Source organism: Ursus americanus, chromosome 22 (genome assembly GCF_024610735.1).
Source record: "Ursus americanus isolate L20-20 chromosome 22, mUrsAme1.1.p, whole genome shotgun sequence".
Classification (NCBI taxonomy): Eukaryota; Metazoa; Chordata; class Mammalia; order Carnivora; family Ursidae; genus Ursus; species Ursus americanus.
The window spans coordinates 33782840-33796889 of NC_142148.1; the positions used below are offsets into that span (position 1 = coordinate 33782840).

Genomic DNA, 14050 nt, shown 5'->3' on the forward strand with positions numbered 1-14050 from the left:
AAATCAAGCCTCTCAAGAGAGCTTTCTCTCTCGACATGTATGATTCATGTTGGTGATGCTTCGCCTAATAATTTTGGTAGAGCCAGTCCAAGGACAAATGAAGGGCAAAGTCTGGAGGGCGGGGCACAAGAGAGGAGGACCTTATGAGCAGTCTGGTGGGTTTCCACTAAAGAGGCAGTCTCTATGGAAAAGAAAACCACACACCCCATGAGGGCATGTCTAGGGTGTGTTCTCACCTATGAGGACCCAGGTGCCAATCTGAGTCGTCCTCAAGGGGATTCCGTGGTCAGAGGTCCAGGCTCAAGGGTGGGACACAGCAGAGGTGGGGGTTGGGATGTCCAGTCAGCCAGGAAGTGATTCATAGGACCCACCAGCTGCAGAGCCAGGTGAGGAGTGGAAACTCATTCCACAGGCTGAGTTCCGGTCAGACACTAAGGGGGACCCAGGGGGCAGCAGGGTCTGAGTCGGGAACAGGAGCCTGGGAGCCGTGTTTGAGGATCTTGGAGGAAAGGGTGGGTGTACACAAAAATGGGACTGACATGCGCATTTGGGTAACAAGGGAAGCGTTGATTGCCCTTGGCTGCTTTTAGTCTCGGTGGGGAGCTCTTCCATAGAACATTCATTCATTCATCCTGTATTTACTAAGTGCGCTCACTATACAGATGGTCCCCAACTTAGGATAGTTCAACTTAAGATTTTTCTACTTTACAGCGGTGTGAAAGCGATACACTTTTAATAGAAACTGTACTACAGATTTTGATTTTTGCTTTTTCCCCAGGTTAGTGCAATGTAATATAATGCTCTCTCATGCTGCTGGGCAGCGACATGAGCCCCAGCTCCCAGGCAACCGCGCCATCACGGGGGTAAACAACGGATACACTCAGAACCATTCTGTACTCATACAACCCTTCTGGTTTTCACTTTTAGTACAGTGCTCAGTAAATCACATGCGATATCCAACACTTTATTATCAGATAGGCTTTATGTTCGCTGATTCTGCCCCACGCTGATGTTAAGTGTTCTGAGCAGGTGTAAGGTAGGATAGACTAAGCCATGACGTTCAGTAGGTTGAGTATATTAAATGCATTTTCCACTTAGGATATCTTCAACTTAGGGTGGGTTTATGAGGATGTAACCCCATCATAATAAGGGAAGATTTGTTTTTTGTTTTTTAAAGATTTTATTTATTTATTTGACAGAGATAGAGACAGCCAGCGAGAGAGGGAACACAAGCAGGGGGAGTGGGAGAGGAAGAAGCAGGCTCCCAGTGGAGGAGCCTGATGTGGGGCTCGATCCCATAATGCCGGGATCACGCCCTGAGCCGAAGGCAGACGCTTAACCGCTGTGCCACCCAGGCGCCCCAATAAGGGAAGATTTGTAATAGCAAACGAAACTGGCCTTCCCGGAGTTCCTTCTTTGGTGAAGATCCAGAACAGCAGCTGCTTACAACATGGCCGGGTGAGCGCTACAGAGAGGGAAGGACAGAGCGTCTAAGTGAAAATACAGCATTGGTACCTGAAGTTTCTCTTGCAGGTATCTAGAGGATAAGCAGAATTAACCAAGCTGAAAAGAGAGGTTCAGGAATGGAAAGGGAATGGCGTTCTGGGATCGAGCCCCACATCAGGCTCCTCCGCTATGAGCCTGCTTCTTCCTCTCCCACTCCCCTGCTGTGTTCCCTCTCTCGCTGGCTGTCTCTCTGTCACATAAATAAATAAAATCTTTTTTAAAAAAAAAAAGGAATGGAAAGGGAAGAGAAAAAATGCAAAAGGCTCAGTATATTTGGGGCAGTGAGTCAAATCTGATAAATCCAGAGAAGAATGCAAATGGCAAAGTGATACGTTCTGAGTATCTTTTGAGATGCTGCTTTTCATTGCTGCGGAGGGCGTGTTTCTTCTAGAACCCTCATATTTGAATGTAATCTTTCCCCTCAGCAGTTTGGTTTAATTGCAGCGTCTTAAAGATTGAGTTTGCTGGGTGAATCTCTAGTTCCCCAGTTGTTTTTTGTTTGTTTGTTTTTGTTTCGTTTTGTTTTCTTTGAGTTCTTAGGAGAAACATCAGCATTCATACTTTGTATTTATCAGGGACCATAAAGGTCATGAGCCAGAAGGAAGTGCTTGAAGTTACTTGGAAAGTGACTGCACTGTCTACATGGTAGATCAAATTGCTGGTGTGTTGGGTTTTGGGTTATGTCACCCTTTGTTTGCTTTCTTTAAGTCACCTGTCACCCTTAGCTGGTTTCTTCAGCCTTAACCCTTAAGGATGAAGCTTGAAAGAACTGGTAGAGGAAATTATCCGTTTACTTGGGGCCATCTTGGTAGCTACTCTTGATCTTGGTGGGGAGGTAAGTACCAGGACGCAGAATTTCCATCTCCTAGGTTTTCCATGGCCTTCCTGAGACAAGTGTGGATTCCAGACAAATGGACTGTCTTTATTTCTCACCTGAGCTTTAGTCCGGAATGCCTAGTAGGTCTCTCTCCCCGTGAGCTAGTCTGGGCCATGGATGAAGATCGAAAGATCTTTTTTTTTTTTTTCCTTCACCTCTTTCTTTTTGATGAAGACTTGATCCAAGGCAGTTGTTCTCAAACTTTACCTGATGTCAGAATCACCTGGCCTGCTGGACACACCATGGAGTTTTGGGCTGCACCCCAGAGTTTCTGATTCAGAAGGTCTGGGTGTGAGGCCTGAGATTTTGCGTTCATAATCAATTCCCAGATGATGTTTACTGTCTGGGTACCACACTTTGAGAACCACTGACCTAGGCAAGCCCATGGGTCTTAAGCCTTCTCTGGTCTTTTCCCTGTGCTCCTGCCTTGAGTCCCCACCTTGACTATCCAGGTATTATCGTCAGTAGCTCAAAGAATGTTCTAGTTAAGAAGAAACTAAGACTGAGGTAGAGATCAGTCCAAGTCCACATTCTCATAGTCCCCACCCTGGAACCCCTGGGTTCTCCAAGGACAAAGCTACAGACTGCTATCTTAGCTGCACAATCAAGAACACCCTGAAACAAGATCCAAGAGAGACTGCAATTTGTATAATTTTTGTTTGAGCTCCATCGAAATGTACTCAATGTACTTCATCATGTTGCAGTTTTTTTTCTATTCCTCAGACCTTATCAGAGCCCTTGTTATGGGAATGAGACAGGCTGAACTCTCTTCAGGCATGTGTTGTGTGACTAATACCCGATACTAAGGGAGAAGTTGTTTCTGTGCTGGTAAACTATACGCACTACCATATATTGTTAGCCCTGGTCTTGAAAATAGTGACAGTTCTTCCACTTGTGTGGGGGGCGGAACCCAGTCCTTGTTTACAAGTATTTCAGTTTTGCCTAATTGTTTTTTCAGGACTGTTCTAATTCTCAGGGATGATGGGTTAGCTCTGTTTATCTTACACACTCAGTAGAAATAAAACAACTTTTGCTGTTTGCTGTAACCCTTTAGTCAGTCAAAATAGGTACTCTATTTCAGAGACACAAAAGAAATAAAATGCCTTTACTTTGCAGAATTTTTATAATATGTAAAAAATAAATAAATAAAAGTCCTGCTGAAACAGATTTGTTGTTACTTGAAATTAATTTATGTATCCCTTTTCCCCAGGTTCCTATCACACACTATATATTTTCATGTGCTAAAAGTCGATTTATCTTGCATCCTATTAAACAAAAATTTATTTTTAGAAGTCATGTCTGTAATTCACTACTGTAAAAATCATTAATGTGCAAATTATACCTTTTGTTTCTGGAAGATCAAGATACTGGTAAGCCAGGGACTCAGTAAACATTTAGGAGTTGGACACCTCAGAGGACACCATAAACAGATAGTCCCCCCACTGCTCTCAGCCTCGTCCACCAGTATTTCTCCTTTCTAAAGCTGGGTGTCTGCTGGAACCCTTCAGTGGGAATTAACTGTATGGGAAGAGGTGAGTAGCAAGGCATCATCAGGTCAGAGAACCACAGTCATCGACAACTACATTCATTCATACACTCATTCATTCATTCATTTTAAACATTTTATTTATTTATTGGAGAACACGAACAGGGTGGGGGAAAGGAAGCAGACTCCCCACCAAGCTTGGAGCTGGGCGCAGGGCTCCTTCCCAGGACCCTGGGATCATGACCTGTGCCAAAGGCAGAAACTTGACTGACTGAGCCACCCAGGCACCCCATGGACAACTACTTTTAATACAGTTTCAGCCCTCACTGTATTTAAGAGGCTCTTGAAGGGCTGACACATGAACTCAGATGTCCTTTTCAAGGGAATTGTTGTAGGTCAAACAACCAATATCCAAACAGTCTTCTGAAATAAACCAGTTCTTTCCTTGAAAAACTATATACTTTGTCATATTCTGATTTCTTTGCAAATTGGTCATTACAGACTGAATCATATGTTAGCAATTATTTGTTATATTCAAATTAAGCTGGTCCTAAATATCCCCGATAAGCAAGCATCTTCTAGATGTTTTGTAAAATTCTTATATAATGAAGCCAATAATATGATCATAGGTATCCCCTAATAAATTCATAAAGGCAATTCATCATAATATTTTTATTCATCTCTTCTATAATTATTAAGTTTTAAGAAAGTTACATCTGCCTTTTATTCATGTTGAGGGGAAACTAGAGACAAAGAGCAGATGTTTGCTGTTCTCATTTTATTTCTATTCAGTGTGTGTGTTTTATAAATGCCAGGAAATCATTTTGAACCAGGTGGTGCTTATTGATAAAAAATTTATTACATATTTATGGTAAATTTTATAGATTTATCATGGCAAAGGCCTTAGGTTTCTTTGTAGTTCAGAATTCATTAAAGACTAAATCTAGCATGACCATAATCTGTTTTGCTTCCAAGGGATAAGTACAGTAGAGGCTTTAGAGTTAATACCCAAATTTTAATTTTTTAAAGATTTCATTTCTTTATTTGACAGAGAGCACAAGCAAGGGGAATGGGAGAGGGAGAAGCAGGCTCCCCACTGAGCAGGGAGCCTGACGTGGGGCTCCATCCCAGGACCCTAAGATCATGACCTGAGCCAAAGGCAGACGCCTAACAGACTGAGCCACACAGGCGCCCCATTAATCAGTATTATTAAGTAATTCTTCCTAGGAATCAGTCATAATTGGTATGTGTGAAGGCTCCAATGTACAGTCAAGATTTTAAATCTTGAAAAGGAGAACATTTTACAGTTTTATTAGTTTCTTCCTGCTCTTTGTTCTTGCCAGGAATTCTGGCGGAAAACATGGACATTATTTAAAAATTGATTTATAGGGAAAAAGATTTTTAATGTCTTCTCTTTAGAGAACATTTTTTCCTAAATATAAAAATTATAGTCACTATAAGTATTTTTAACACACACAAAGTATTAAAATATCACCTAAAATTCTGTCACTGAGATATACTGCTTGTATATCTTGTGTTTTGGTATATGTTTTGCTAATCTTTTTCTCGTTAAAAAAATGTGTGTAAGCAAGAGGTATATAATACATAAAAATTTGGATAATTCTTGGATACAGTTTTGTAACCAGCCCTTTTACTTGCTTAATAATATGTCGAGAGCATTTGTATTTGTTTGAGGAGGGTCATGACTATTTTTAGAAACTCTTCTAAATTTGCTGTTGTTCAGCAAATTATTCATTGAAAGCATTTTTAATGAGCACAGAATATTTAAATACTGTAGTATATTTAACCAATAGCTTAGTGATGACCATGTAAAGAAGAAATTTTCATGTCAGAAGTAGCACGACAATATCTTTGTAGATTTTGTATGCATTTACATAGGATAAATCTTACTGGTAGAATTACTATATCAGAGTATGGACATTTTAAGGCTATAGAAATGGATTGCAAAATTCCTTTTCACCAACTGTGTAAGAAAGCCCTTACCCCCAAGCCTCAACAGCATTGCCTATTATCATTTTCATAATCCTGCACACTTTATGTGCTTTTGGAAAAGGCTACTTAATGGTTTGATGAAAAAGGAGGTATTTTTAGCAAGTGGGGAAAATTGTCATTAATGAGGCAATATATCAGTGTCAAATTAGGTTCTCCCTTGAAGGGAAGCCATTTATTCAAAAGCTCTGGGTGATCCAGTGTAGATGTCCACCTGTTTTTAGAAATATAAGGGTATCTTATTTAATGATTGAAGAGCAAGACATTGAAATGTGTTTGATAATCAACTAATTCAAGTTAAGTTGTTGGACATTTTGTCCGAGCCCTCTGTTATGGAAAACAACCTTAGTTGTTCTCATCATAGGGTCACCTAAGGTCATAGGTTGTATTTGGTTTAATGGAATTTGTATGGTTGGATAGGGAAGGGATTAATTTTTTTCTGGAACGTTTTTGTCATAAGGTTGAAGTTAGAAGATAAAAGATACACTAAAAGAAATTCGTATGTGAGCCACAGTGAATTTTTGTTTGCTTGAAAATTATATGTTATCATGTGGAAGCAAGTGATTTTTCACATGGATTCATTTGTTCCCAAATAGAAACAAAAAATAGAGACTGTCTTGGTTGGTTTGGGGGAAGCTGCAAGGTATATTTAAAGTTCGCATTTATTGTGGAGGTGCAAAATTGTTAAAAGACATTTGGATCCTGGGAAAGATATACTGTAGAAATATCTTTATTCGTTTCCTTGGGCTGTTAAAAAAAATTACCACAAATCTGTGGCTGAAAACAACAGAAATTTATTCTCTCACAGTTGTAGAGGCCAGAAGTTTGAAATGAAGGTGTTTGTGGGGCCGTCTCCCTACAGGCGAGACTCGAGAATACATCCCTTGACTCTTTCAACCCTTCGTGGCTGCCAACACTCCTTGGCTTGTGGTGGCATCTCTCCAGTCTCTGCCTCTGTGGTCACGTTGCTTCAGCTTCTTCTCTCTGTGTCAAATCTCCCTCTGCCTCACTTTTATGAGGACACTTACGATGATTGCACTTAGGGCCCACTTGGATAATCCAAGATAATCTCCCCATCTTGAGATCCTTAACTTAATCACATCTACAAAGTCCATTTTTGCCATGTAGGGTTAACAGCCAGATTTCAGACATTAGGATGTGGGTATCTTGGGGGGGGTGGCATTATCCAGCCTACCATACCCAGGACCTTAAAAATACCTGATTTCACATACTTCTTCCTGTTCACTGTCTACCAGAATCCGAGGCATGTGTCCAGAAACAACCAAACAAAAAAAATTCTTTACCAGTGTTTTGACCCAACTGTCCGGGGAGGAGGTGGGGGATGGGCAGAGTTGACTTCATAATTGATTCAGCATATCTGGGATAGGTGGTCTTGTAAGTCTGTAGGTCTTGAGGGTAGGTCCAGCCAGGGAGACAAGACAGCAGATTGAAAGATGGAGGGCAGAGTAGGCCAACAAATAAAGAGCTGTGCTCCCTCTGTTCTCCTCACCTGAGCGGAAGAGTGGATGGAGGGCCATCTTCATGCGTGATGTGCATGTCTTACTTGAATGTTTGATATTTGGTCCCCAGTAGCCTGCTTGAGCTCCCCTGCTGACCTTATACTAACACTTTCAGTTTCTCATCATCTTCTTTAGAAGGAGCTTTTTGCCGCTTGCTATGAAGCAAGGCCTTCTAGGGCTTCCCTCCTTTCTCGTCCCCTCTCTGCCAGGCTCTGCAGTCTAGGGAGCTTTTCCTCTGCATGCAGTGCGATAGGCAATCCATTCCGGTTGCATAAGAACTGAGGAACAATGAGACTATTTAACAGCCCACTGGCCTCCTTCCAGAAGCTGCTCACTCCAGTATTTACTCGGGAAAAGGTGCCGAGTTCTATATCCATTCTTTGTGTGAATTCTCCTTCCCTTCCTGTGTCCCTCAAGTAGGAGGACCCTTTCCTGTGGGCTCTGTAGGGAGAGGTGGTGCTCTAGGGAGGTGGAGGAGACAACCGAACCTTGGAGTATCTTGTGTAAGTGAGGCCTTAGAAGGCCAGCCGGAGAACTTGAGAAGAGGAGGCTTTGGCGGGGCACGGGGAAAGCATTTTTTTTTTTAATCAGTTAGCTGGTAGGCTGCAAAAAGGACATAGTCATAGAGTGGCCATTACCCCCCTCCCTGCCTTTTAAAATAAGTAACTGTCTCTTTAATTTTCTCTGGAGTCCGTTGGACTGCGACATGTTCCTTCATTTGTTCCCATTTTAAAATCAATTACCTGGATCAAACCGCCGTGAAGGCTGGGCCGACATTTTTGAGTCTGTAGGTCATGAGTTGTACCATCCACATAAGATAAGCCAGCTGCTGCTCCCCACACAGGACCCGAGAACATATTTCAGGGGCAGTGCAAAGAACAGCCCCCACACACCAGTTCGAAGGTGAGGAGATTCGGGGTACTCGGTGTCATTTTGTGAAAATGCCTCTTACGTTGTTCAGAACCCCAAAGCTCTGAAAAAGTCAGCCATGAAACGAGCTACGACCTCCACAGCAGATCCCTTTAGGGATGGAGGCCAAGAGTACCCTCTTTCCAGTAGCCCCCACCAAAGCCCTTCCCAAAATGAGACCATTGTGATGAAATTTGTACCCAAGATAGAGATGAATATTTTAGTGGTAAAGATGGTAGTGAAATCGAAGACACATCTTGTCCTGGGGACTATGTTGTGTGTCCTTTCACTGGAAAGATCCTGGGAGAACCAGTTAAACCAATGAAAGATGACGCAAGCCGATAGACGCTTTCTTTTCATTTTCGATATGAACATTTCGTATCAGAAGCCTGTCCTTGCTATTTTCTTGAAAATAAAACCAAAGGGAAATATTAAAAGGGAGGGTTGGCAGGAGTGAAAAGATCATGGAACACAAAGTTCTGCAAAGGAGAGGGGTTTGGCCCGCTGATTTCTGACGTCTGGTCAACCCGGGAGGCCACCGTGTAGCTCTGTCATCTGTCTTCACTGCTATCCCTTAGCTCCCTGCAGTTGGTTTCTCTCATTACAGATCACTGACTAACACATCCGTGACAGCCTGAGGGGGTCTGCAGGTCTGTTTGGCTTTCCAGATCTGTTTTATGGCATAGAAAGCATGATTGCACAGCATCATACCGGAAGCTGGCTTCTAAGCCACCTGGGGTGAAGGGACTGTGTTTGTCTCTCCAATACAGACACAGAGAAAATGACCCGGAAAGGTACAGAGAAAGACAAGCTGATAAGAACAGAGAGAATCAGGAAGAGAAACCCAATTCGTCATTATTGGGGATACAGAGACATGGACTGGGATGAAACACTTCTCCCTTCTCCCGCTGTCGGCCGCCTGGCTCATCTTGGCTTTCCATGGGAAGCCTTGCTGCTGATTACCCTCAGCTGGGCTGGTTAGAATGCCCTTCATGCTTTCACCTCCTCTTAGCCTGGTCGGTAGTGAGTAATGGAGCCGTTCCTCCTTCAAACAATAATGGTTGGCGTTGTGAGGAAGCTACCTTGAAACATGACTGAATACTTTCTTCTTCTACTGTTTTAAATTGTTTGGGACTAAAGAATAACACATCTCTCTATCTGTAGGATTTCAGCTTTTTTGTGCCTCTTTGAAATTTGCATTCTTTTCTGTTTACACAAGCAACACATAAATGCAATATATTCCTATAATAAAAACGTGCATCGCAAAGATAACACTGAAGATACCTTGATTTTCAGCTCCGATCTTTATTTCCTCCCCAGAAGTAGATAGGGTCATAAATTTCCTTTTTTTTTTCTTTTTTTTGGGGGGGGAGAGAGAAAGGAGAGCACATGAGAGAGAGAGAGCGCACACAAACACACACACACATACACACACACATGCAAGAGTGGGGGAGGGCAGAGGAAGAGAGAGAATCCCAAGCAGGCTCCATGCTCAGCAGTATGGAGCCCAACACCAGGCTCGATCTCACGACCCTGAGATCATGACCTGAGCCAGAATCAAGAGTCTGACGCTTAACTAACTGAGCCACCCAGGTGCCCCATAAATTTCCAAATGTTTTAATAGTTTATCTATGCACACATAAATGTACCTAGAGAAATATATAGGTTTCTCTCGTGTCTGTGTATTTACAGAGGTGGTATTACACCATTCTTATTCTGTAGGCTGTGTATTTGGGTAAATGCTATCACACTGTTCATGGATCATTCTGTGGCTTCCTCTTTTTACTTAATGGTATGTGTTAGACCTTTCACGTTCAGGTTGAGTTCATCTTGTAAGGTATGCCAGGGTATGCATATACTAGACTTTCCTCCTTAATCTCTTTAGGTAGTGAGTCACAATGATCTGCTTTCAGTGATGAAACATCCCGAATTCTTCCTTTAGCAACTTTCCGGGATAGATTTGTTCATCTTTTAGCTAGAATTTTTTTTCCCTGTGAAAATTGAACTCTAGCGTTGGTTGGTGTTTTGTTAACCTACCTTATTGTGCCTTGCCCAGGACCTGACCATGGGACTTGTGGTACGAGTCAGGTAGTAACTTCCTTTTTTCCTATATCCTGGAAAAATGTTAGGTAAGTGGGATTTGCCTTTTCCTTGAAAATTTGGTAGAACTCACCTATAAACCTACGTGGGTCTAATCCTTTATTATTTTTTCAATTTCTGCCAAGGTAACTATTCAACTTAAGTGTTCTTTTTTTTTTTTTTTTTAAAGATTTTATTTATTTATTTGACAGAGAGACAGCCAGCGAGAGAGGGAACACAGCAGGGGGAGTGGGAGAGGAAGAAGCAGGCTCACAGCGGAGGAGCCTGATGTGGGGCTCGATCCCAGAACACCGGGATCACGCCCTGAGCCGAAGGCAGACGCTTAACTGCTGTGCCACCCAGGCGCCCCTTAAGTGTTCTTTTTTGAGTCAAATTTCTTTTAACTTTGAAAAACCCATCCACTTTATTTAGGTGTTCAGATATTTTGGTTAAAGTTACACATAGTATTCTGTCACATGTTTTTCTTCTCTTTGTAATTATACGCCCTTGTCATCATGAACGTTGTGAGTTTTTATAAGTCTTCCTCGGCCTCTTGCTTCCCCATCCTTCTCTCTCCCCAACTCTCGCCAAATGTGTATCTAATATGTGAGTATTCAGAAAGCAATTAACTTTTACGGATCATTTTAAACAATTTTTGACTATATATTATATACCTAGGTTTTGATGTATAATGCTCCCACCTTTCATTTCTCAGAAGTTTATAATTTTTGCTTTGGCTATTCTGCTTTACTGAAGAATTATTTAGAAGTCCACGTATGTTTATATTTAATTTGTGTGCATATAGATTTTATGCACTCTCTCATTAATTTGTAAGTTGGCCTAGTGGGGGGCCAATGAGCATGGCCACCTTAATTTCTGCCTTTTGAAAAATGCAGAGGTTTCCTCTATGGCCCAATTATGATTAGATTCTGAGAATATATGTGTGTGAGGTAGCTGGAACACAAAGAGGGCGTGAAGAAAATATATAATAATAATATCTGTTATATTCAGGACTCAATATTACATATAGGTATTTTATTTATATATATGTAAAGAAAGAGGCGGGGCATGTCTAAATTCAGTAATGTATTTAAATTAAGTCATCTAAATTGTTTTGGTTAAACTGGTAAGTGTGATATTCAAATCCTCAATATTACATTTTTGTCTCATTCCATTAATTTCTGAGACTCATTCATTGTCTCCTAATACGCTTGTGACTTTGTCAAATTTCTTTGTATTTTACCAGTTTTTCAGTATATGTTCTGATGCTGTGTACTCACAGGCTTTAATGTTAATAACTATTAAGTAATTGTGATCATCCTTTTTCCTAATATGATTTCTCACCGTCTCTTGCTGTTTTCCCTGAATCTGTTTTGTCTGCTACATTACTGTGGACACCTGCTTTCTTTCCTTCCTCACATGTGCCTATTAGAGCGTTGTGGTTTTTTTTTTTTTTCATCCCTTCATTTTCAAATTTCCCGTATCATTTTTATTTTGTAAATATTTCTGGTAAACAACCATAATGTTACCTAATGTCAAAGCCTCTGCCTTTGCTTTTCTTCTCTTTTCTTTTTTTTTTTCTTAAAAAGATTTTATTTATTTGTCAGAGCGCAAGGAGGGGAGAGGCAGGCAGAGGGAGAGGCAGGCTCTCCAGTGAGCAAGGAGCCCAATGCAGAACTTGATCCCAGGACCCTGGGATCATGACCTGAGCCGAAGGCAGACGCCTAACTGACTGAGCCACCCAGGCATCTGAGTCTTTGCTTTTAAAAAGTGAACTTCCTGGAACTTTACATCAAAAACTAAGGATGTACTGTATGGTGACTAACATAATAATAAAATATTATTTAAAAAATAATATAATACCCAGCAAAATAAAAAAATAAATAGGAAATAAATAAAAACAAAAATAAATAAATAAATAAATAAATAAATAAATAAATAAATAAATAAATAAATAAATAAATAGTGGATTTAGCTAATTCACATGTATTAGAGCTAGGGATGTGTTGTCATTTTATTTGGTGTTTTCCATTTATAGTGTGTTCTTTTTCCCCTCCCTCCCCACATCTATCTGTTTTCTTTTTAAAGGGGACTCGTGTTTCTTTGTTCTGTTTTCCCCTCTAATAATGTGCAAGTTTTGCTTTCTGTTTTTAATTTCCTCTAGGAACCTCTTAAATTCTTAAACTTGTATTTTTCTGCCAATGTCTAGAGTCTTAAATACCGATATTCCACTCCCAAAATGGTTTACCGCCCTTTGGTCCATACTTCCTTCCCTCTCTCCACTTCAGCTGCCATAACCTCTGTATTGATATAATCAGCAATCTGGGAGCGAGATTATTACTTCTTTATCTCTTTTTTTGTATAGTAAGTAAAACTTAAGAGTAAATGTTCTCTTTCTTTCTTCTTTCTTCTCTCATTGTCTCTGCATTACTTCCCCATATCCCTTCTCTACATTTATTTTTCTTCTTGATAGAGCATGTAATACCTTAAATCTTTCAGAGTAGGTCATTAAATCTTTCGGATACCTCGTAAGTCTGTAAATACCTCTATTTTCTCCTAAAAATTAAACTATTAGTTGATCAGACACCATTTCAAGTTCAAAATTATTGTCCCTCAGACCTTCGAGGTTGCAATATTACAGACAGTATGCCTGATCTCCATCTGCTTATCATCCACCCCTGAATTGCCTTCTCTCTGCACAGCTCTGAGGAATTTTGTAACTTCTCTTCATATCTTTTGTTCTCAGTGTCACCGGAAAGTATCTTTAGGTCTGTGTATCTCCCCCCCCACACCCCCGCATTTATCCTACTTGCATTAGTGGATTTTTTTTCAACTGAGGACTCAGATAGTCACACTGATGACTCAGATTTGAATATGCAAATATTCAGATTTCAGAAATATTCTTCCACCGTCGCTTTGATTTGTCCATCCATTGGCTCTGCTTTCCTCCTTCTAATAGAAGAAGCTATTGGGTTGGGTGGTGGTTTAACCTTCGGCTTTCATTTTCCACCTTTCTAAACTTTTCCATTGTGCTTTCTTTTTGTGTTGCATTCTCTGAGAATCCCTTGGCTCAGCGCTTCATCTGAGTTCTCTCTCTTATTCAGCTCACCTGTTAAGTTTGATTTCAACAATCTTTTTTAAGTTTCTAGACTTCTAGTTAATTATATTTTTGGAACTGAAGGCACTGTTTCCTCCCTTTCCTCCCACACTTATTAGCCACACTTAAGCCAAAGTCGGGTTCTATCGGTCCTGTTAACTCTGTTTTCTCGGGTGTCAGTTCTGCTTATTGGGTTTGGTGTCCGTCTTCCATGTTCTTGGCATTGCTTAAATACTCGGTGATCCTTGGTTGGATGCTGACCTTTTCATTGAAGATGTCCTGCTTGCACCTACTGCAGGTACACCATGGTGCGTAATGCTAACAAGTGTGGGTAGAAGGAGTGCCCACTTCTTCCTAAGTGCAGGCAGCCACCCTGGAGAATGTCCATGTTCTTTTTCAATGTCATATATGCTGCCCATGCTAGAAAGTAGACCTTCTGCAGTTCCCCGAGTGGCCCAAGTAAGGAAGGGGTGAGAGGGCTATTGAGAGAACCAAGAGCAATACAAAATTCCAGCTATTCCTACTTGATTCTGCAAGCCATCATCCAGTGGACTCCTCTGCCCATG

General features: G+C 41.0%; 1 protein-coding gene across 4 annotated transcripts in view; it reads left to right on the forward strand.

Annotated features, from left to right (window-relative positions):
- PLCB4 (phospholipase C beta 4) overlaps positions 1 to 14050 on the forward strand; it is a 399303-nt gene that overhangs the window by 225686 nt on the left and 159567 nt on the right. The window lies entirely within an intron of this gene.